The sequence below is a fragment of the Hyla sarda genome, unplaced genomic scaffold (genome assembly GCF_029499605.1).
Source record: "Hyla sarda isolate aHylSar1 unplaced genomic scaffold, aHylSar1.hap1 scaffold_402, whole genome shotgun sequence".
In the NCBI taxonomy this organism is placed as follows: Eukaryota; Metazoa; Chordata; class Amphibia; order Anura; family Hylidae; genus Hyla; species Hyla sarda.
This window is the reverse complement of record NW_026610419.1, coordinates 259139-282431: the sequence shown is the minus strand read 5'-3', so window position 1 is coordinate 282431 and position 23293 is coordinate 259139. Positions and strand designations below refer to the sequence as shown.

Genomic DNA, 23293 nt, shown 5'->3' with positions numbered 1-23293 from the left:
TCAGTCCATGTTGGAGCAGGTTTAGATACAGTCTAAAGCATAGATCTCAAAGTCTGTGCACAGAATTTAGCAAGGGCCTCGCACCTTCTGATGCATCAGGTAGGTGCACAATAGCATAGCCTAACCCTCTGTACTTTGGTCTATATTGATGCGGGACATAGACAGCCAGCTGATGACCAATCCATTAGTGCAATGGATGGCTGGAAGCATTTGTCTTTGCCTTTGCAATACCACAGAAGCAATGCATGGTCAATGTACAGCAATGACACACCTGTGTGAACAGCCAGGAGACCCCCCCCCCCCCCATGTTATGTTACATAGTTACATAGTTAGTACGGTCGAAAAAAGACATATGTCCATCACGTTCAACCAGGGAATTAAGGGGTAGGGGTGTGGCGCGATATTGGGGAAGGGATGAGATTTTATATTTCTTCATAAGCATTAATCTTATTTTGTCAATTAGGAACATTCAGCACCCACCCGCTATCAAGGCAGCTGCCTATCATGTCATGCCCTACCTGCACAGGTGTGCTGGCTACTCAAATGATCCAATTAAGGAGGCCATTTAGTCAGCAGCAGCAGAAGTCCTGTGCCTGGACGCTCCAACAGGGGCCAGACACAAGCAGAAGCAGAAGCAGCAGCAGCAGCAGCAGCACCACCTTTTGTTTTTTGGCTGCAGCAGCAGCAAGGCCCACAGGGCTGGCTAGCTGGCTAGCCAGCAAGCAGGTAGCAATGAAAGTAGGAATCTTTCTTTTTAACCCTGTAAGGGGGTGGTGCACTGTACCCGAAGATACTGCCATATCGGGTCAATGCATAGGGCGACGGAAGCAAGCTTCGAAATCGGCCCCCGTTCTCAAAAATCCATTTAATATATGGTCCCCAGATAGGGGACGTATCAGATATTAAACTGATAAGAACAGATACTACACTTGATCTTAGCCAAAAGGCCGAGAAGCGATAACCGTGAAAGGGGCGGGCCCAACAAGGTCCCCTTCATGGGCACTATCACTGCTTGCTGTCAGGGAGGCTGCCAGACAATTTTCCATGCACACTCTGGGCTGGGGGGCAGTCAACCACCAGTACACACAGCAGAACCTAAACCCATACCATTATTGCTAAGCAGCAAGACAGGGGCCCATTGCACTCCCACGGGGCCTTTTTAAATGCAATCCATAACCCGGATTTGCCAGGAACCCTTCTTACTCCTCCTACTTGCATGTGACACTGGGCTTAGGATCTGCATAGGAAACACACACACAAGCACACACCTACCTTTGTTGCCTGCAGATGCCTCCTTGGCTGTCCCCAAACGGTATCAAACCAACACCCACGGGAAGCTGTAAGCATAGAGGACATGCCTGCACCCCATTGGACTTACCTGTGTGGGTTAAATCCGGGTTATTTGACAACCTATGGCGGTGATGGTTCTGCTCAGGCAGAGCAGTGCTGATGCTCCTCATAAAGCTGTCGCTGCTGTGAAGGTTCTAGGTGACATCACAAATCCCTTTGGTTACATACACAACAAAGCTGGGTTGTTGTTGTTTACACTCTGCAAGGCCTGTGGAAGTGAGTGACATCATAGCACTGTAGTTCTGAGGGTTCAAGATGGATGCAACAATCTCCTGTTGCTTCTATGAAGGCCGTAATAGACGACATCACCAAACAGCTCCATAGTCACATACACAGCAAAGGAGAGATGTTGTTTACACCTAGTGATGTCAGTGGTATTGAGTGACATCACAGCACAGTGCTAAGGCTCCTGGGCCTGGACACAGCAGCGGCTGCAATATCTCAACGGAGAATACGTTTATATCTATGTGTGTGTGTGCGCATATATATATATATATATATATATATATATATATATATATATATTTCTCCGCCGAAATCACTTTTAAACCCATTTCCACCTTTTTTTCCCTTCTCTTCCTCTTACTTTTTTTTCACGTTTTTTTACGTTTTTCTCCTTTTCGCCTCTTTTCTGGGCGTATTATTCTTCTTTTTCTTCTTTTTTTTCGTCTAATGCATACCCCATCAGTGCAGCAATGCTTATTCAATACCGCCAGCAGATGGAGACACTGGGGGATAATTTTCTAAGGATTTATACTGATTTTTCCTGTCTGAATTTGTCGCACAGAAAGTTGCAGGCCAAATATGTGTGACATTTCTGCGACTTTAGCTTCTAGAGCATTTTTACAACATTATACATAGGTGCTGAATACATAAAAAGCGACTGTTCAGCGACAGACAAGTCGCATCGGCTGAAAGTAGGCCAGAATGTCAGTCCATGTTGGAGCAGGTTTAGATACAGTCTAAAGCATAGATCTCAAAGTCTGTGCACAGAATTTAGCAAGGGCCTCGCACCTTCTGATGCATCAGGTAGGTGCACAATAGCATAGCCTAACCCTCTGTACTTTGGTCTATATTGATGCGGGACATAGACAGCCAGCTGATGACCAATCCATTAGTGCAATGGATGGCTGGAAGCATTTGTCTTTGCCTTTGCAATACCACAGAAGCAATGCATGGTCAATGTACAGCAATGACACACCTGTGTGAACAGCCAGGAGACCCCCCCCCCCCCCCCCCATGTTATGTTACATAGTTACATAGTTAGTACGGTCGAAAAAAGACATATGTCCATCACGTTCAACCAGGGAATTAAGGGGTAGGGGTGTGGCGCGATATTGGGGAAGGGATGAGATTTTATATTTCTTCATAAGCATTAATCTTATTTTGTCAATTAGGAACATTCAGCACCCACCCGCTATCAAGGCAGCTGCCTATCATGTCATGCCCTACCTGCACAGGTGTGCTGGCTACTCAAATGATCCAATTAAGGAGGCCATTTAGTCAGCAGCAGCAGAAGTCCTGTGCCTGGACGCTCCAACAGGGGCCAGACACAAGCAGAAGCAGAAGCAGCAGAAGCAGCAGCAGCACCACCTTTTGTTTTTTGGCTGCAGCAGCAGCAAGGCCCACAGGGCTGGCTAGCTGGCTAGCCAGCAAGCAGGTAGCAATGAAAGTAGGAATCTTTCTTTTTAACCCTGTAAGGGGGTGGTGCACTGTACCCGAAGATACTGCCATATCGGGTCAATGCATAGGGCGACGGAAGCAAGCTTCGAAATCGGCCCCCGTTCTCAAAAATCCATTTAATATATGGTCCCCAGATAGGGGACGTATCAGATATTAAACTGATAAGAACAGATACTACACTTGATCTTAGCCAAAAGGCCGAGAAGCGATAACCGTGAAAGGGGCGGGCCCAACAAGGTCCCCTTCATGGGCACTATCACTGCTTGCTGTCAGGGAGGCTGCCAGACAATTTTCCATGCACACTCTGGGCTGGGGGGCAGTCAACCACCAGTACACACAGCAGAACCTAAACCCATACCATTATTGCTAAGCAGCAAGACAGGGGCCCATTGCACTCCCACGGGGCCTTTTTAAATGCAATCCATAACCCGGATTTGCCAGGAACCCTTCTTACTCCTCCTACTTGCATGTGACACTGGGCTTAGGATCTGCATAGGAAACACACACACAAGCACACACCTACCTTTGTTGCCTGCAGATGCCTCCTTGGCTGTCCCCAAACGGTATCAAACCAACACCCACGGGAAGCTGTAAGCATAGAGGACATGCCTGCACCCCATTGGACTTACCTGTGTGGGTTAAATCCGGGTTATTTGACAACCTATGGCGGTGATGGTTCTGCTCAGGCAGAGCAGTGCTGATGCTCCTCATAAAGCTGTCGCTGCTGTGAAGGTTCTAGGTGACATCACAAATCCCTTTGGTTACATACACAACAAAGCTGGATTGTTGTGCAAGGCCTGTGGAAGTGAGTGACATCATAGCACTGTAGTTCTGAGGGTTCAAGATGGATGCAACAATCTCCTGTTGCTTCTATGAAGGCCGTAATAGACGACATCACCAAACAGCTCCATAGTCACATACACAGCAAAGGAGAGATGTTGTTTACACCTAGTGATGTCAGTGGTATTGAGTGACATCACAGCACAGTGCTAAGGCTCCTGGGCCTGGACACAGCAGCGGCTGCAATATCTCAACGGAGAATACGTTTATATCTATGTGTGTGTGTGCGCATATATATATATATATATATATATATATATATATATATATATATTCTCCGCCGAAATCACTTTTAAACCCATTTCCACCTTTTTTTCCCTTCTCTTCCTCTTACTTTTTTTTCACGTTTTTTTACGTTTTTCTCCTTTTCGCCTCTTTTCTGGGCGTATTATTCTTCTTTTTCTTCTTTTTTTTCGTCTAATGCATACCCCATCAGTGCAGCAATGCTTATTCAATACCGCCAGCAGATGGAGACACTGGGGGATAATTTTCTAAGGATTTATACTGATTTTTCCTGTCTGAATTTGTCGCACAGAAAGTTGCAGGCCAAATATGTGTGACATTTCTGCGACTTTAGCTTCTAGAGCATTTTTACAACATTATACATAGGTGCTGAATACATAAAAAGCGACTGTTCAGCGACAGACAAGTCGCATCGGCTGAAAGTAGGCCAGAATGTCAGTCCATGTTGGAGCAGGTTTAGATACAGTCTAAAGCATAGATCTCAAAGTCTGTGCACAGAATTTAGCAAGGGCCTCGCACCTTCTGATGCATCAGGTAGGTGCACAATAGCATAGCCTAACCCTCTGTACTTTGGTCTATATTGATGCGGGACATAGACAGCCAGCTGATGACCAATCCATTAGTGCAATGGATGGCTGGAAGCATTTGTCTTTGCCTTTGCAATACCACAGAAGCAATGCATGGTCAATGTACAGCAATGACACACCTGTGTGAACAGCCAGGAGACCCCCCCCCCCCCCCATGTTATGTTACATAGTTACATAGTTAGTACGGTCGAAAAAAGACATATGTCCATCACGTTCAACCAGGGAATTAAGGGGTAGGGGTGTGGCGCGATATTGGGGAAGGGATGAGATTTTATATTTCTTCATAAGCATTAATCTTATTTTGTCAATTAGGAACATTCAGCACCCACCCGCTATCAAGGCAGCTGCCTATCATGTCATGCCCTACCTGCACAGGTGTGCTGGCTACTCAAATGATCCAATTAAGGAGGCCATTTAGTCAGCAGCAGCAGAAGTCCTGTGCCTGGACGCTCCAACAGGGGCCAGACACAAGCAGAAGCAGAAGCAGCAGAAGCAGCAGCAGCACCACCTTTTGTTTTTTGGCTGCAGCAGCAGCAAGGCCCACAGGGCTGGCTAGCTGGCTAGCCAGCAAGCAGGTAGCAATGAAAGTAGGAATCTTTCTTTTTAACCCTGTAAGGGGGTGGTGCACTGTACCCGAAGATACTGCCATATCGGGTCAATGCATAGGGCGACGGAAGCAAGCTTCGAAATCGGCCCCCGTTCTCAAAAATCCATTTAATATATGGTCCCCAGATAGGGGACGTATCAGATATTAAACTGATAAGAACAGATACTACACTTGATCTTAGCCAAAAGGCCGAGAAGCGATAACCGTGAAAGGGGCGGGCCCAACAAGGTCCCCTTCATGGGCACTATCACTGCTTGCTGTCAGGGAGGCTGCCAGACAATTTTCCATGCACACTCTGGGCTGGGGGGCAGTCAACCACCAGTACACACAGCAGAACCTAAACCCATACCATTATTGCTAAGCAGCAAGACAGGGGCCCATTGCACTCCCACGGGGCCTTTTTAAATGCAATCCATAACCCGGATTTGCCAGGAACCCTTCTTACTCCTCCTACTTGCATGTGACACTGGGCTTAGGATCTGCATAGGAAACACACACACAAGCACACACCTACCTTTGTTGCCTGCAGATGCCTCCTTGGCTGTCCCCAAACGGTATCAAACCAACACCCACGGGAAGCTGTAAGCATAGAGGACATGCCTGCACCCCATTGGACTTACCTGTGTGGGTTAAATCCGGGTTATTTGACAACCTATGGCGGTGATGGTTCTGCTCAGGCAGAGCAGTGCTGATGCTCCTCATAAAGCTGTCGCTGCTGTGAAGGTTCTAGGTGACATCACAAATCCCTTTGGTTACATACACAACAAAGCTGGGTTGTTGTTGTTTACACTCTGCAAGGCCTGTGGAAGTGAGTGACATCATAGCACTGTAGTTCTGAGGGTTCAAGATGGATGCAACAATCTCCTGTTGCTTCTATGAAGGCCGTAATAGACGACATCACCAAACAGCTCCATAGTCACATACACAGCAAAGGAGAGATGTTGTTTACACCTAGTGATGTCAGTGGTATTGAGTGACATCACAGCACAGTGCTAAGGCTCCTGGGCCTGGACACAGCAGCGGCTGCAATATCTCAACGGAGAATACGTTTATATCTATGTGTGTGTGTGCGCATATATATATATATATATATATATATATATATATATATATATATATTTCTCCGCCGAAATCACTTTTAAACCCATTTCCACCTTTTTTTCCCTTCTCTTCCTCTTACTTTTTTTTCACGTTTTTTTACGTTTTTCTCCTTTTCGCCTCTTTTCTGGGCGTATTATTCTTCTTTTTCTTCTTTTTTTTCGTCTAATGCATACCCCATCAGTGCAGCAATGCTTATTCAATACCGCCAGCAGATGGAGACACTGGGGGATAATTTTCTAAGGATTTATACTGATTTTTCCTGTCTGAATTTGTCGCACAGAAAGTTGCAGGCCAAATATGTGTGACATTTCTGCGACTTTAGCTTCTAGAGCATTTTTACAACATTATACATAGGTGCTGAATACATAAAAAGCGACTGTTCAGCGACAGACAAGTCGCATCGGCTGAAAGTAGGCCAGAATGTCAGTCCATGTTGGAGCAGGTTTAGATACAGTCTAAAGCATAGATCTCAAAGTCTGTGCACAGAATTTAGCAAGGGCCTCGCACCTTCTGATGCATCAGGTAGGTGCACAATAGCATAGCCTAACCCTCTGTACTTTGGTCTATATTGATGCGGGACATAGACAGCCAGCTGATGACCAATCCATTAGTGCAATGGATGGCTGGAAGCATTTGTCTTTGCCTTTGCAATACCACAGAAGCAATGCATGGTCAATGTACAGCAATGACACACCTGTGTGAACAGCCAGGAGACCCCCCCCCCCCCCCCCCCATGTTATGTTACATAGTTACATAGTTAGTACGGTCGAAAAAAGACATATGTCCATCACGTTCAACCAGGGAATTAAGGGGTAGGGGTGTGGCGCGATATTGGGGAAGGGATGAGATTTTATATTTCTTCATAAGCATTAATCTTATTTTGTCAATTAGGAACATTCAGCACCCACCCGCTATCAAGGCAGCTGCCTATCATGTCATGCCCTACCTGCACAGGTGTGCTGGCTACTCAAATGATCCAATTAAGGAGGCCATTTAGTCAGCAGCAGCAGAAGTCCTGTGCCTGGACGCTCCAACAGGGGCCAGACACAAGCAGAAGCAGAAGCAGCAGAAGCAGCAGCAGCACCACCTTTTGTTTTTTGGCTGCAGCAGCAGCAAGGCCCACAGGGCTGGCTAGCTGGCTAGCCAGCAAGCAGGTAGCAATGAAAGTAGGAATCTTTCTTTTTAACCCTGTAAGGGGGTGGTGCACTGTACCCGAAGATACTGCCATATCGGGTCAATGCATAGGGCGACGGAAGCAAGCTTCGAAATCGGCCCCCGTTCTCAAAAATCCATTTAATATATGGTCCCCAGATAGGGGACGTATCAGATATTAAACTGATAAGAACAGATACTACACTTGATCTTAGCCAAAAGGCCGAGAAGCGATAACCGTGAAAGGGGCGGGCCCAACAAGGTCCCCTTCATGGGCACTATCACTGCTTGCTGTCAGGGAGGCTGCCAGACAATTTTCCATGCACACTCTGGGCTGGGGGGCAGTCAACCACCAGTACACACAGCAGAACCTAAACCCATACCATTATTGCTAAGCAGCAAGACAGGGGCCCATTGCACTCCCACGGGGCCTTTTTAAATGCAATCCATAACCCGGATTTGCCAGGAACCCTTCTTACTCCTCCTACTTGCATGTGACACTGGGCTTAGGATCTGCATAGGAAACACACACACAAGCACACACCTACCTTTGTTGCCTGCAGATGCCTCCTTGGCTGTCCCCAAACGGTATCAAACCAACACCCACGGGAAGCTGTAAGCATAGAGGACATGCCTGCACCCCATTGGACTTACCTGTGTGGGTTAAATCCGGGTTATTTGACAACCTATGGCGGTGATGGTTCTGCTCAGGCAGAGCAGTGCTGATGCTCCTCATAAAGCTGTCGCTGCTGTGAAGGTTCTAGGTGACATCACAAATCCCTTTGGTTACATACACAACAAAGCTGGGTTGTTGTTGTTTACACTCTGCAAGGCCTGTGGAAGTGAGTGACATCATAGCACTGTAGTTCTGAGGGTTCAAGATGGATGCAACAATCTCCTGTTGCTTCTATGAAGGCCGTAATAGACGACATCACCAAACAGCTCCATAGTCACATACACAGCAAAGGAGAGATGTTGTTTACACCTAGTGATGTCAGTGGTATTGAGTGACATCACAGCACAGTGCTAAGGCTCCTGGGCCTGGACACAGCAGCGGCTGCAATATCTCAACGGAGAATACGTTTATATCTATGTGTGTGTGTGCGCATATATATATATATATATATATATATATATATATATATATATATATATTTCTCCGCCGAAATCACTTTTAAACCCATTTCCACCTTTTTTTCCCTTCTCTTCCTCTTACTTTTTTTTCACGTTTTTTTACGTTTTTCTCCTTTTCGCCTCTTTTCTGGGCGTATTATTCTTCTTTTTCTTCTTTTTTTTCGTCTAATGCATACCCCATCAGTGCAGCAATGCTTATTCAATACCGCCAGCAGATGGAGACACTGGGGGATAATTTTCTAAGGATTTATACTGATTTTTCCTGTCTGAATTTGTCGCACAGAAAGTTGCAGGCCAAATATGTGTGACATTTCTGCGACTTTAGCTTCTAGAGCATTTTTACAACATTATACATAGGTGCTGAATACATAAAAAGCGACTGTTCAGCGACAGACAAGTCGCATCGGCTGAAAGTAGGCCAGAATGTCAGTCCATGTTGGAGCAGGTTTAGATACAGTCTAAAGCATAGATCTCAAAGTCTGTGCACAGAATTTAGCAAGGGCCTCGCACCTTCTGATGCATCAGGTAGGTGCACAATAGCATAGCCTAACCCTCTGTACTTTGGTCTATATTGATGCGGGACATAGACAGCCAGCTGATGACCAATCCATTAGTGCAATGGATGGCTGGAAGCATTTGTCTTTGCCTTTGCAATACCACAGAAGCAATGCATGGTCAATGTACAGCAATGACACACCTGTGTGAACAGCCAGGAGACCCCCCCCCCCCCCCCCCATGTTATGTTACATAGTTACATAGTTAGTACGGTCGAAAAAAGACATATGTCCATCACGTTCAACCAGGGAATTAAGGGGTAGGGGTGTGGCGCGATATTGGGGAAGGGATGAGATTTTATATTTCCTTCATAAGCATTAATCTTATTTTGTCAATTAGGAACATTCAGCACCCACCCGCTATCAAGGCAGCTGCCTATCATGTCATGCCCTACCTGCACAGGTGTGCTGGCTACTCAAATGATCCAATTAAGGAGGCCATTTAGTCAGCAGCAGCAGAAGTCCTGTGCCTGGACGCTCCAACAGGGGCCAGACACAAGCAGAAGCAGAAGCAGCAGAAGCAGCAGCAGCACCACCTTTTGTTTTTTGGCTGCAGCAGCAGCAAGGCCCACAGGGCTGGCTAGCTGGCTAGCCAGCAAGCAGGTAGCAATGAAAGTAGGAATCTTTCTTTTTAACCCTGTAAGGGGGTGGTGCACTGTACCCGAAGATACTGCCATATCGGGTCAATGCATAGGGCGACGGAAGCAAGCTTCGAAATCGGCCCCCGTTCTCAAAAATCCATTTAATATATGGTCCCCAGATAGGGGACGTATCAGATATTAAACTGATAAGAACAGATACTACACTTGATCTTAGCCAAAAGGCCGAGAAGCGATAACCGTGAAAGGGGCGGGCCCAACAAGGTCCCCTTCATGGGCACTATCACTGCTTGCTGTCAGGGAGGCTGCCAGACAATTTTCCATGCACACTCTGGGCTGGGGGGCAGTCAACCACCAGTACACACAGCAGAACCTAAACCCATACCATTATTGCTAAGCAGCAAGACAGGGGCCCATTGCACTCCCACGGGGCCTTTTTAAATGCAATCCATAACCCGGATTTGCCAGGAACCCTTCTTACTCCTCCTACTTGCATGTGACACTGGGCTTAGGATCTGCATAGGAAACACACACACAAGCACACACCTACCTTTGTTGCCTGCAGATGCCTCCTTGGCTGTCCCCAAACGGTATCAAACCAACACCCACGGGAAGCTGTAAGCATAGAGGACATGCCTGCACCCCATTGGACTTACCTGTGTGGGTTAAATCCGGGTTATTTGACAACCTATGGCGGTGATGGTTCTGCTCAGGCAGAGCAGTGCTGATGCTCCTCATAAAGCTGTCGCTGCTGTGAAGGTTCTAGGTGACATCACAAATCCCTTTGGTTACATACACAACAAAGCTGGGTTGTTGTTGTTTACACTCTGCAAGGCCTGTGGAAGTGAGTGACATCATAGCACTGTAGTTCTGAGGGTTCAAGATGGATGCAACAATCTCCTGTTGCTTCTATGAAGGCCGTAATAGACGACATCACCAAACAGCTCCATAGTCACATACACAGCAAAGGAGAGATGTTGTTTACACCTAGTGATGTCAGTGGTATTGAGTGACATCACAGCACAGTGCTAAGGCTCCTGGGCCTGGACACAGCAGCGGCTGCAATATCTCAACGGAGAATACGTTTATATCTATGTGTGTGTGTGCGCATATATATATATATATATATATATATATATATATATATATATATATTTCTCCGCCGAAATCACTTTTAAACCCATTTCCACCTTTTTTTCCCTTCTCTTCCTCTTACTTTTTTTTCACGTTTTTTTACGTTTTTCTCCTTTTCGCCTCTTTTCTGGGCGTATTATTCTTCTTTTTCTTCTTTTTTTTCGTCTAATGCATACCCCATCAGTGCAGCAATGCTTATTCAATACCGCCAGCAGATGGAGACACTGGGGGATAATTTTCTAAGGATTTATACTGATTTTTCCTGTCTGAATTTGTCGCACAGAAAGTTGCAGGCCAAATATGTGTGACATTTCTGCGACTTTAGCTTCTAGAGCATTTTTACAACATTATACATAGGTGCTGAATACATAAAAAGCGACTGTTCAGCGACAGACAAGTCGCATCGGCTGAAAGTAGGCCAGAATGTCAGTCCATGTTGGAGCAGGTTTAGATACAGTCTAAAGCATAGATCTCAAAGTCTGTGCACAGAATTTAGCAAGGGCCTCGCACCTTCTGATGCATCAGGTAGGTGCACAATAGCATAGCCTAACCCTCTGTACTTTGGTCTATATTGATGCGGGACATAGACAGCCAGCTGATGACCAATCCATTAGTGCAATGGATGGCTGGAAGCATTTGTCTTTGCCTTTGCAATACCACAGAAGCAATGCATGGTCAATGTACAGCAATGACACACCTGTGTGAACAGCCAGGAGACCCCCCCCCCCCCCCCCATGTTATGTTACATAGTTACATAGTTAGTACGGTCGAAAAAAGACATATGTCCATCACGTTCAACCAGGGAATTAAGGGGTAGGGGTGTGGCGCGATATTGGGGAAGGGATGAGATTTTATATTTCTTCATAAGCATTAATCTTATTTTGTCAATTAGGAACATTCAGCACCCACCCGCTATCAAGGCAGCTGCCTATCATGTCATGCCCTACCTGCACAGGTGTGCTGGCTACTCAAATGATCCAATTAAGGAGGCCATTTAGTCAGCAGCAGCAGAAGTCCTGTGCCTGGACGCTCCAACAGGGGCCAGACACAAGCAGAAGCAGAAGCAGCAGAAGCAGCAGCAGCACCACCTTTTGTTTTTTGGCTGCAGCAGCAGCAAGGCCCACAGGGCTGGCTAGCTGGCTAGCCAGCAAGCAGGTAGCAATGAAAGTAGGAATCTTTCTTTTTAACCCTGTAAGGGGGTGGTGCACTGTACCCGAAGATACTGCCATATCGGGTCAATGCATAGGGCGACGGAAGCAAGCTTCGAAATCGGCCCCCGTTCTCAAAAATCCATTTAATATATGGTCCCCAGATAGGGGACGTATCAGATATTAAACTGATAAGAACAGATACTACACTTGATCTTAGCCAAAAGGCCGAGAAGCGATAACCGTGAAAGGGGCGGGCCCAACAAGGTCCCCTTCATGGGCACTATCACTGCTTGCTGTCAGGGAGGCTGCCAGACAATTTTCCATGCACACTCTGGGCTGGGGGGCAGTCAACCACCAGTACACACAGCAGAACCTAAACCCATACCATTATTGCTAAGCAGCAAGACAGGGGCCCATTGCACTCCCACGGGGCCTTTTTAAATGCAATCCATAACCCGGATTTGCCAGGAACCCTTCTTACTCCTCCTACTTGCATGTGACACTGGGCTTAGGATCTGCATAGGAAACACACACACAAGCACACACCTACCTTTGTTGCCTGCAGATGCCTCCTTGGCTGTCCCCAAACGGTATCAAACCAACACCCACGGGAAGCTGTAAGCATAGAGGACATGCCTGCACCCCATTGGACTTACCTGTGTGGGTTAAATCCGGGTTATTTGACAACCTATGGCGGTGATGGTTCTGCTCAGGCAGAGCAGTGCTGATGCTCCTCATAAAGCTGTCGCTGCTGTGAAGGTTCTAGGTGACATCACAAATCCCTTTGGTTACATACACAACAAAGCTGGGTTGTTGTTGTTTACACTCTGCAAGGCCTGTGGAAGTGAGTGACATCATAGCACTGTAGTTCTGAGGGTTCAAGATGGATGCAACAATCTCCTGTTGCTTCTATGAAGGCCGTAATAGACGACATCACCAAACAGCTCCATAGTCACATACACAGCAAAGGAGAGATGTTGTTTACACCTAGTGATGTCAGTGGTATTGAGTGACATCACAGCACAGTGCTAAGGCTCCTGGGCCTGGACACAGCAGCGGCTGCAATATCTCAACGGAGAATACGTTTATATCTATGTGTGTGTGTGCGCATATATATATATATATATATATATATATATATATATATATATATATATTTCTCCGCCGAAATCACTTTTAAACCCATTTCCACCTTTTTTTCCCTTCTCTTCCTCTTACTTTTTTTTCACGTTTTTTTACGTTTTTCTCCTTTTCGCCTCTTTTCTGGGCGTATTATTCTTCTTTTTCTTCTTTTTTTTCGTCTAATGCATACCCCATCAGTGCAGCAATGCTTATTCAATACCGCCAGCAGATGGAGACACTGGGGGATAATTTTCTAAGGATTTATACTGATTTTTCCTGTCTGAATTTGTCGCACAGAAAGTTGCAGGCCAAATATGTGTGACATTTCTGCGACTTTAGCTTCTAGAGCATTTTTACAACATTATACATAGGTGCTGAATACATAAAAAGCGACTGTTCAGCGACAGACAAGTCGCATCGGCTGAAAGTAGGCCAGAATGTCAGTCCATGTTGGAGCAGGTTTAGATACAGTCTAAAGCATAGATCTCAAAGTCTGTGCACAGAATTTAGCAAGGGCCTCGCACCTTCTGATGCATCAGGTAGGTGCACAATAGCATAGCCTAACCCTCTGTACTTTGGTCTATATTGATGCGGGACATAGACAGCCAGCTGATGACCAATCCATTAGTGCAATGGATGGCTGGAAGCATTTGTCTTTGCCTTTGCAATACCACAGAAGCAATGCATGGTCAATGTACAGCAATGACACACCTGTGTGAACAGCCAGGAGACCCCCCCCCCCCCCCCATGTTATGTTACATAGTTACATAGTTAGTACGGTCGAAAAAAGACATATGTCCATCACGTTCAACCAGGGAATTAAGGGGTAGGGGTGTGGCGCGATATTGGGGAAGGGATGAGATTTTATATTTCTTCATAAGCATTAATCTTATTTTGTCAATTAGGAACATTCAGCACCCACCCGCTATCAAGGCAGCTGCCTATCATGTCATGCCCTACCTGCACAGGTGTGCTGGCTACTCAAATGATCCAATTAAGGAGGCCATTTAGTCAGCAGCAGCAGAAGTCCTGTGCCTGGACGCTCCAACAGGGGCCAGACACAAGCAGAAGCAGAAGCAGCAGAAGCAGCAGCAGCACCACCTTTTGTTTTTTGGCTGCAGCAGCAGCAAGGCCCACAGGGCTGGCTAGCTGGCTAGCCAGCAAGCAGGTAGCAATGAAAGTAGGAATCTTTCTTTTTAACCCTGTAAGGGGGTGGTGCACTGTACCCGAAGATACTGCCATATCGGGTCAATGCATAGGGCGACGGAAGCAAGCTTCGAAATCGGCCCCCGTTCTCAAAAATCCATTTAATATATGGTCCCCAGATAGGGGACGTATCAGATATTAAACTGATAAGAACAGATACTACACTTGATCTTAGCCAAAAGGCCGAGAAGCGATAACCGTGAAAGGGGCGGGCCCAACAAGGTCCCCTTCATGGGCACTATCACTGCTTGCTGTCAGGGAGGCTGCCAGACAATTTTCCATGCACACTCTGGGCTGGGGGGCAGTCAACCACCAGTACACACAGCAGAACCTAAACCCATACCATTATTGCTAAGCAGCAAGACAGGGGCCCATTGCACTCCCACGGGGCCTTTTTAAATGCAATCCATAACCCGGATTTGCCAGGAACCCTTCTTACTCCTCCTACTTGCATGTGACACTGGGCTTAGGATCTGCATAGGAAACACACACACAAGCACACACCTACCTTTGTTGCCTGCAGATGCCTCCTTGGCTGTCCCCAAACGGTATCAAACCAACACCCACGGGAAGCTGTAAGCATAGAGGACATGCCTGCACCCCATTGGACTTACCTGTGTGGGTTAAATCCGGGTTATTTGACAACCTATGGCGGTGATGGTTCTGCTCAGGCAGAGCAGTGCTGATGCTCCTCATAAAGCTGTCGCTGCTGTGAAGGTTCTAGGTGACATCACAAATCCCTTTGGTTACATACACAACAAAGCTGGCATGTTGTTGTTTACACTCTGCAAGGCCTGTGGAAGTGAGTGACATCATAGCACTGTAGTTCTGAGGGTTCAAGATGGATGCAACAATCTCCTGTTGCTTCTATGAAGGCCGTAATAGACGACATCACCAAACAGCTCCATAGTCACATACACAGCAAAGGAGAGATGTTGTTTACACCTAGTGATGTCAGTGGTATTGAGTGACATCACAGCACAGTGCTAAGGCTCCTGGGCCTGGACACAGCAGCGGCTGCAATATCTCAACGGAGAATACGTTTATATCTATGTGTGTGTGTGCGCATATATATATATATATATATATATATATATATATATATATATATATATATTCTCCGCCGAAATCACTTTTAAACCCATTTCCACCTTTTTTTCCCTTCTCTTCCTCTTACTTTTTTTTCACGTTTTTTTACGTTTTTCTCCTTTTCGCCTCTTTTCTGGGCGTATTATTCTTCTTTTTCTTCTTTTTTTTCGTCTAATGCATACCCCATCAGTGCAGCAATGCTTATTCAATACCGCCAGCAGATGGAGACACTGGGGGATAATTTTCTAAGGATTTATACTGATTTTTCCTGTCTGAATTTGTCGCACAGAAAGTTGCAGGCCAAATATGTGTGACATTTCTGCGACTTTAGCTTCTAGAGCATTTTTACAACATTATACATAGGTGCTGAATACATAAAAAGCGACTGTTCAGCGACAGACAAGTCGCATCGGCTGAAAGTAGGCCAGAATGTCAGTCCATGTTGGAGCAGGTTTAGATACAGTCTAAAGCATAGATCTCAAAGTCTGTGCACAGAATTTAGCAAGGGCCTCGCACCTTCTGATGCATCAGGTAGGTGCACAATAGCATAGCCTAACCCTCTGTACTTTGGTCTATATTGATGCGGGACATAGACAGCCAGCTGATGACCAATCCATTAGTGCAATGGATGGCTGGAAGCATTTGTCTTTGCCTTTGCAATACCACAGAAGCAATGCATGGTCAATGTACAGCAATGACACACCTGTGTGAACAGCCAGGAGACCCCCCCCCCCCCCCCCCCATGTTATGTTACATAGTTACATAGTTAGTACGGTCGAAAAAAGACATATGTCCATCACGTTCAACCAGGGAATTAAGGGGTAGGGGTGTGGCGCGATATTGGGGAAGGGATGAGATTTTATATTTCTTCATAAGCATTAATCTTATTTTGTCAATTAGGAACATTCAGCACCCACCCGCTATCAAGGCAGCTGCCTATCATGTCATGCCCTACCTGCACAGGTGTGCTGGCTACTCAAATGATCCAATTAAGGAGGCCATTTAGTCAGCAGCAGCAGAAGTCCTGTGCCTGGACGCTCCAACAGGGGCCAGACACAAGCAGAAGCAGAAGCAGCAGAAGCAGCAGCAGCACCACCTTTTGTTTTTTGGCTGCAGCAGCAGCAAGGCCCACAGGGCTGGCTAGCTGGCTAGCCAGCAAGCAGGTAGCAATGAAAGTAGGAATCTTTCTTTTTAACCCTGTAAGGGGGTGGTGCACTGTACCCGAAGATACTGCCATATCGGGTCAATGCATAGGGCGACGGAAGCAAGCTTCGAAATCGGCCCCCGTTCTCAAAAATCCATTTAATATATGGTCCCCAGATAGGGGACGTATCAGATATTAAACTGATAAGAACAGATACTACACTTGATCTTAGCCAAAAGGCCGAGAAGCGATAACCGTGAAAGGGGCGGGCCCAACAAGGTCCCCTTCATGGGCACTATCACTGCTTGCTGTCAGGGAGGCTGCCAGACAATTTTCCATGCACACTCTGGGCTGGGGGGCAGTCAACCACCAGTACACACAGCAGAACCTAAACCCATACCATTATTGCTAAGCAGCAAGACAGGGGCCCATTGCACTCCCACGGGGCCTTTTTAAATGCAATCCATAACCCGGATTTGCCAGGAACCCTTCTTACTCCTCCTACTTGCATGTGACACTGGGCTTAGGATCTGCATAGGAAACACACACACAAGCACACACCTACCTTTGTTGCCTGCAGATGCCTCCTTGGCTGTCCCCAAACGGTATCAAACCAACACCCACGGGAAGCTGTAAGCATAGAGGACATGCCTGCACCCCATTGGACTTACCTGTGTGGGTTAAATCCGGGTTATTTGACAACCTATGGCGGTGATGGTTCTGCTCAGGCAGAGCAGTGCTGATGCTCCTCATAAAGCTGTCGCTGCTGTGAAGGTTCTAGGTGACATCACAAATCCCTTTGGTTACATACACAACAAAGCTGGGTTGTTGTTGTTTACACTCTGCAAGGCCTGTGGAAGTGAGTGACATCATAGCACTGTAGTTCTGAGGGTTCAAGATGGATGCAACAATCTCCTGTTGCTTCTATGAAGGCCGTAATAGACGACATCACCAAACAGCTCCATAGTCACATACACAGCAAAGGAGAGATGTTGTTTACACCTAGTGATGTCAGTGGTATTGAGTGACATCACAGCACAGTGCTAAGGCTCCTGGGCCTGGACACAGCAGCGGCTGCAATATCTCAACGGAGAATACGTTTATATCTATGTGTGTGTGTGCGCATATATATATATATATATATATATATATATATATATATATATATATATATATTTCTCCGCCGAAATCACTTTTAAACCCATTTCCACCTTTTTTTCCCTTCTCTTCCTCTTACTTTTTTTTCACGTTTTTTTACGTTTTTCTCCTTTTCGCCTCTTTTCTGGGCGTATTATTCTTCTTTTTCTTCTTTTTTTTCGTCTAATGCATACCCCATCAGTGCAGCAATGCTTATTCAATACCGCCAGCAGATGGAGACACTGGGGGATAATTTTCTAAGGATTTATACTGATTTTTCCTGTCTGAATTTGTCGCACAGAAAGTTGCAGGCCAAATATGTGTGACATTTCTGCGACTTTAGCTTCTAGAGCATTTTTACAACATTATACATAGGTGCTGAATACATAAAAAGCGACTGTTCAGCGACAGACAAGTCGCATCGGCTGAAAGTAGGCCAGAATGTCAGTCCATGTTGGAGCAGGTTTAGATACAGTCTAAAGCATAGATCTCAAAGTCTGTGCACAGAATTTAGCAAGGGCCTCGCACCTTCTGATGCATCAGGTAGGTGCACAATAGCATAGCCTAACCCTCTGTACTTTGGTCTATATTGATGCGGGACATAGACAGCCAGCTGATGACCAATCCATTAGTGCAATGGATGGCTGGAAGCATTTGTCTTTGCCTTTGCAATACCACAGAAGCAATGCATGGTCAATGTACAGCAATGACACACCTGTGTGAACAGCCAGGAGACCCCCCCCCCCCCCCCCATGTTATGTTACATAGTTACATAGTTAGTACGGTCGAAAAAAGACATATGTCCATCACGTTCAACCAGGGAATTAAGGGGTAGGGGTGTGGCGCGATATTGGGGAAGGGATGAGATTTTATATTTCTTCATAAGCATTAATCTTATTTTGTCAATTAGGAACATTCAGCACCCACCCGCTATCAAGGCAGCTGCCTATCATGTCATGCCCTACCTGCACAGGTGTGCTGGCTACTCAAATGATCCAATTAAGGAGGCCATTTAGTCAGCAGCAGCAGAAGTCCTGTGCCTGGACGCTCCAACAGGGGCCAGACACAAGCAGAAGCAGAAGCAGCAGAAGCAGCAGCAGCACCACCTTTTGTTTTTTGGCTGCAGCAGCAGCAAGGCCCACAGGGCTGGCTAGCTGGCTAGCCAGCAAGCAGGTAGCAATGAAAGTAGGAATCTTTCTTTTTAACCCTGTAAGGGGGTGGTGCACTGTACCCGAAGATACTGCCATATCGGGTCAATGCATAGGGCGACGGAAGCAAGCTTCGAAATCGGCCCCCGTTCTCAAAAATCCATTTAATATATGGTCCCCAGATAGGGGACGTATCAGATATTAAACTGATAAGAACAGATACTACACTTGATCTTAGCCAAAAGGCCGAGAAGCGATAACCGTGAAAGGGGCGGGCCCAACAAGGTCCCCTTCATGGGCACTATCACTGCTTGCTGTCAGGGAGGCTGCCAGACAATTTTCCATGCACACTCTGGGCTGGGGGGCAGTCAACCACCAGTACACACAGCAGAACCTAAACCCATACCATTATTGCTAAGCAGCAAGACAGGGGCCCATTGCACTCCCACGGGGCCTTTTTAAATGCAATCCATAACCCGGATTTGCCAGGAACCCTTCTTACTCCTCCTACTTGCATGTGACACTGGGCTTAGGATCTGCATAGGAAACACACACACAAGCACACACCTACCTTTGTTGCCTGCAGATGCCTCCTTGGCTGTCCCCAAACGGTATCAAACCAACACCCACGGGAAGCTGTAAGCATAGAGGACATGCCTGCACCCCATTGGACTTACCTGTGTGGGTTAAATCCGGGTTATTTGACAACCTATGGCGGTGATGGTTCTGCTCAGGCAGAGCAGTGCTGATGCTCCTCATAAAGCTGTCGCTGCTGTGAAGGTTCTAGGTGACATCACAAATCCCTTTGGTTACATACACAACAAAGCTGGGTTGTTGTTGTTTACACTCTGCAAGGCCTGTGGAAGTGAGTGACATCATAGCACTGTAGTTCTGAGGGTTCAAGATGGATGCAACAATCTCCTGTTGCTTCTATGAAGGCCGTAATAGACGACATCACCAAACAGCTCCATAGTCACATACACAGCAAAGGAGAGATGTTGTTTACACCTAGTGATGTCAGTGGTATTGAGTGACATCACAGCACAGTGCTAAGGCTCCTGGGCCTGGACACAGCAGCGGCTGCAATATCTCAACGGAGAATACGTTTATATCTATGTGTGTGTGTGCGCATATATATATATATATATATATATATATATATATATATATATATATTTCTCCGCCGAAATCACTTTTAAACCCATTTCCACCTTTTTTTCCCTTCTCTTCCTCTTACTTTTTTTTCACGTTTTTTTACGTTTTTCTCCTTTTCGCCTCTTTTCTGGGCGTATTATTCTTCTTTTTCTTCTTTTTTTTCGTCTAATGCATACCCCATCAGTGCAGCAATGCTTATTCAATACCGCCAGCAGATGGAGACACTGGGGGATAATTTTCTAGGATTTATACTGATTTTTCCTGTCTGAATTTGTCGCACAGAAAGTTGCAGGCCAAATATGTGTGACATTTCTGCGACTTTAGCTTCTAGAGCATTTTTACAACATTATACATAGGTGCTGAATACATAAAAAGCGACTGTTCAGCGACAGACAAGTCGCATCGGCTGAAAGTAGGCCAGAATGTCAGTCCATGTTGGAGCAGGTTTAGATACAGTCTAAAGCATAGATCTCAAAGTCTGTGCACAGAATTTAGCAAGGGCCTCGCACCTTCTGATGCATCAGGTAGGTGCACAATAGCATAGCCTAACCCTCTGTACTTTGGTCTATATTGATGCGGGACATAGACAGCCAGCTGATGACCAATCCATTAGTGCAATGGATGGCTGGAAGCATTTGTCTTTGCCTTTGCAATACCACAGAAGCAATGCATGGTCAATGTACAGCAATGACACACCTGTGTGAACAGCCAGGAGACCCCCCCCCCCCCCCCCCCCATGTTATGTTACATAGTTACATAGTTAGTACGGTCGAAAAAAGACATATGTCCATCACGTTCAACCAGGGAATTAAGGGGTAGGGGTGTGGCGCGATATTGGGGAAGGGATGAGATTTTATATTTCTTCATAAGCATTAATCTTATTTTGTCAATTAGGAACATTCAGCACCCACCCGCTATCAAGGCAGCTGCCTATCATGTCATGCCCTACCTGCACAGGTGTGCTGGCTACTCAAATGATCCAATTAAGGAGGCCATTTAGTCAGCAGCAGCAGAAGTCCTGTGCCTGGACGCTCCAACAGGGGCCAGACACAAGCAGAAGCAGAAGCAGCAGAAGCAGCAGCAGCACCACCTTTTGTTTTTTGGCTGCAGCAGCAGCAAGGCCCACAGGGCTGGCTAGCTGGCTAGCCAGCAAGCAGGTAGCAATGAAAGTAGGAATCTTTCTTTTTAACCCTGTAAGGGGGTGGTGCACTGTACCCGAAGATACTGCCATATCGGGTCAATGCATAGGGCGACGGAAGCAAGCTTCGAAATCGGCCCCCGTTCTCAAAAATCCATTTAATATATGGTCCCCAGATAGGGGACGTATCAGATATTAAACTGATAAGAACAGATACTACACTTGATCTTAGCCAAAAGGCCGAGAAGCGATAACCGTGAAAGGGGCGGGCCCAACAAGGTCCCCTTCATGGGCACTATCACTGCTTGCTGTCAGGGAGGCTGCCAGACAATTTTCCATGCACACTCTGGGCTGGGGGGCAGTCAACCACCAGTACACACAGCAGAACCTAAACCCATACCATTATTGCTAAGCAGCAAGACAGGGGCCCATTGCACTCCCACGGGGCCTTTTTAAATGCAATCCATAACCCGGATTTGCCAGGAACCCTTCTTACTCCTCCTACTTGCATGTGACACTGGGCTTAGGATCTGCATAGGAAACACACACACAAGCACACACCTACCTTTGTTGCCTGCAGATGCCTCCTTGGCTGTCCCCAAACGGTATCAAACCAACACCCACGGGAAGCTGTAAGCATAGAGGACATGCCTGCACCCCATTGGACTTACCTGTGTGGGTTAAATCCGGGTTATTTGACAACCTATGGCGGTGATGGTTCTGCTCAGGCAGAGCAGTGCTGATGCTCCTCATAAAGCTGTCGCTGCTGTGAAGGTTCTAGGTGACATCACAAATCCCTTTGGTTACATACACAACAAAGCTGGGTTGTTGTTGTTTACACTCTGCAAGGCCTGTGGAAGTGAGTGACATCATAGCACTGTAGTTCTGAGGGTTCAAGATGGATGCAACAATCTCCTGTTGCTTCTATGAAGGCCGTAATAGACGACATCACCAAACAGCTCCATAGTCACATACACAGCAAAGGAGAGATGTTGTTTACACCTAGTGATGTCAGTGGTATTGAGTGACATCACAGCACAGTGCTAAGGCTCCTGGGCCTGGACACAGCAGCGGCTGCAATATCTCAACGGAGAATACGTTTATATCTATGTGTGTGTGTGCGCATATATATATATATATATATATATATATATATATATATATATATATTTCTCCGCCGAAATCACTTTTAAACCCATTTCCACCTTTTTTTCCCTTCTCTTCCTCTTACTTTTTTTTCACGTTTTTTTACGTTTTTCTCCTTTTCGCCTCTTTTCTGGGCGTATTATTCTTCTTTTTCTTCTTTTTTTTCGTCTAATGCATACCCCATCAGTGCAGCAATGCTTATTCAATACCGCCAGCAGATGGAGACACTGGGGGATAATTTTCTAAGGATTTATACTGATTTTTCCTGTCTGAATTTGTCGCACAGAAAGTTGCAGGCCAAATATGTGTGACATTTCTGCGACTTTAGCTTCTAGAGCATTTTTACAACATTATACATAGGTGCTGAATACATAAAAAGCGACTGTTCAGCGACAGACAAGTCGCATCGGCTGAAAGTAGGCCAGAATGTCAGTCCATGTTGGAGCAGGTTTAGATACAGTCTAAAGCATAGATCTCAAAGTCTGTGCACAGAATTTAGCAAGGGCCTCGCACCTTCTGATGCATCAGGTAGGTGCACAATAGCATAGCCTAACCCTCTGTACTTTGGTCTATATTGATGCGGGACATAGACAGCCAGCTGATGACCAATCCATTAGTGCAATGGATGGCTGGAAGCATTTGTCTTTGCCTTTGCAATACCACAGAAGCAATGCATGGTCAATGTACAGCAATGACACACCCAGGAGAACCCCCCCCCCCCCCCCCCCCCCATGTTATGTTACATAGTTACATAGTTAGTACGGTCGAAAAAAGACATATGTCCATCACGTTCAACCAGGGAATTAAGGGGTAGGGGTGTGGCGCGATATTGGGGAAGGGATGAGATTTTATATTTCTTCATAAGCATTAATC

The 23293-nt window shown here is 46.2% G+C and overlaps 10 non-coding genes across 10 annotated transcripts; all 10 read right to left on the bottom strand.

Moving 5' to 3' along the window:
• Positions 1-768: 768 nt before the first annotated feature.
• Positions 769-959, bottom strand: LOC130333267 (U2 spliceosomal RNA). Its single transcript, XR_008875499.1, has one exon. It is a non-coding gene; the product is annotated as a U2 spliceosomal RNA (small nuclear RNA).
• Positions 960-3052: 2093 nt separating this feature from the next.
• LOC130333266 (U2 spliceosomal RNA) lies at positions 3053-3243 on the bottom strand. Its single transcript, XR_008875498.1, has one exon. It is a non-coding gene; the product is annotated as a U2 spliceosomal RNA (small nuclear RNA).
• Positions 3244-5320: 2077 nt separating this feature from the next.
• LOC130333265 (U2 spliceosomal RNA) lies at positions 5321-5511 on the bottom strand. The gene has a single exon (XR_008875497.1). It is a non-coding gene; the product is annotated as a U2 spliceosomal RNA (small nuclear RNA).
• A 2096-nt stretch (positions 5512-7607) lies between these two features.
• LOC130333264 (U2 spliceosomal RNA) lies at positions 7608-7798 on the bottom strand. Its single transcript, XR_008875496.1, has one exon. It is a non-coding gene; the product is annotated as a U2 spliceosomal RNA (small nuclear RNA).
• A 2098-nt stretch (positions 7799-9896) lies between these two features.
• Positions 9897-10087, bottom strand: LOC130333263 (U2 spliceosomal RNA). Its single transcript, XR_008875495.1, has one exon. It is a non-coding gene; the product is annotated as a U2 spliceosomal RNA (small nuclear RNA).
• Positions 10088-12181: 2094 nt separating this feature from the next.
• On the bottom strand, positions 12182-12372 carry LOC130333262 (U2 spliceosomal RNA). The gene has a single exon (XR_008875494.1). It is a non-coding gene; the product is annotated as a U2 spliceosomal RNA (small nuclear RNA).
• A 2095-nt stretch (positions 12373-14467) lies between these two features.
• LOC130333261 (U2 spliceosomal RNA) lies at positions 14468-14658 on the bottom strand. The gene has a single exon (XR_008875493.1). It is a non-coding gene; the product is annotated as a U2 spliceosomal RNA (small nuclear RNA).
• Positions 14659-16757: 2099 nt separating this feature from the next.
• LOC130333260 (U2 spliceosomal RNA) lies at positions 16758-16948 on the bottom strand. Its single transcript, XR_008875492.1, has one exon. It is a non-coding gene; the product is annotated as a U2 spliceosomal RNA (small nuclear RNA).
• A 2100-nt stretch (positions 16949-19048) lies between these two features.
• Positions 19049-19239, bottom strand: LOC130333257 (U2 spliceosomal RNA). The gene has a single exon (XR_008875490.1). It is a non-coding gene; the product is annotated as a U2 spliceosomal RNA (small nuclear RNA).
• A 2096-nt stretch (positions 19240-21335) lies between these two features.
• Positions 21336-21526, bottom strand: LOC130333256 (U2 spliceosomal RNA). Its single transcript, XR_008875489.1, has one exon. It is a non-coding gene; the product is annotated as a U2 spliceosomal RNA (small nuclear RNA).
• Between the last annotated feature and the right edge of the window lie 1767 nt (positions 21527-23293).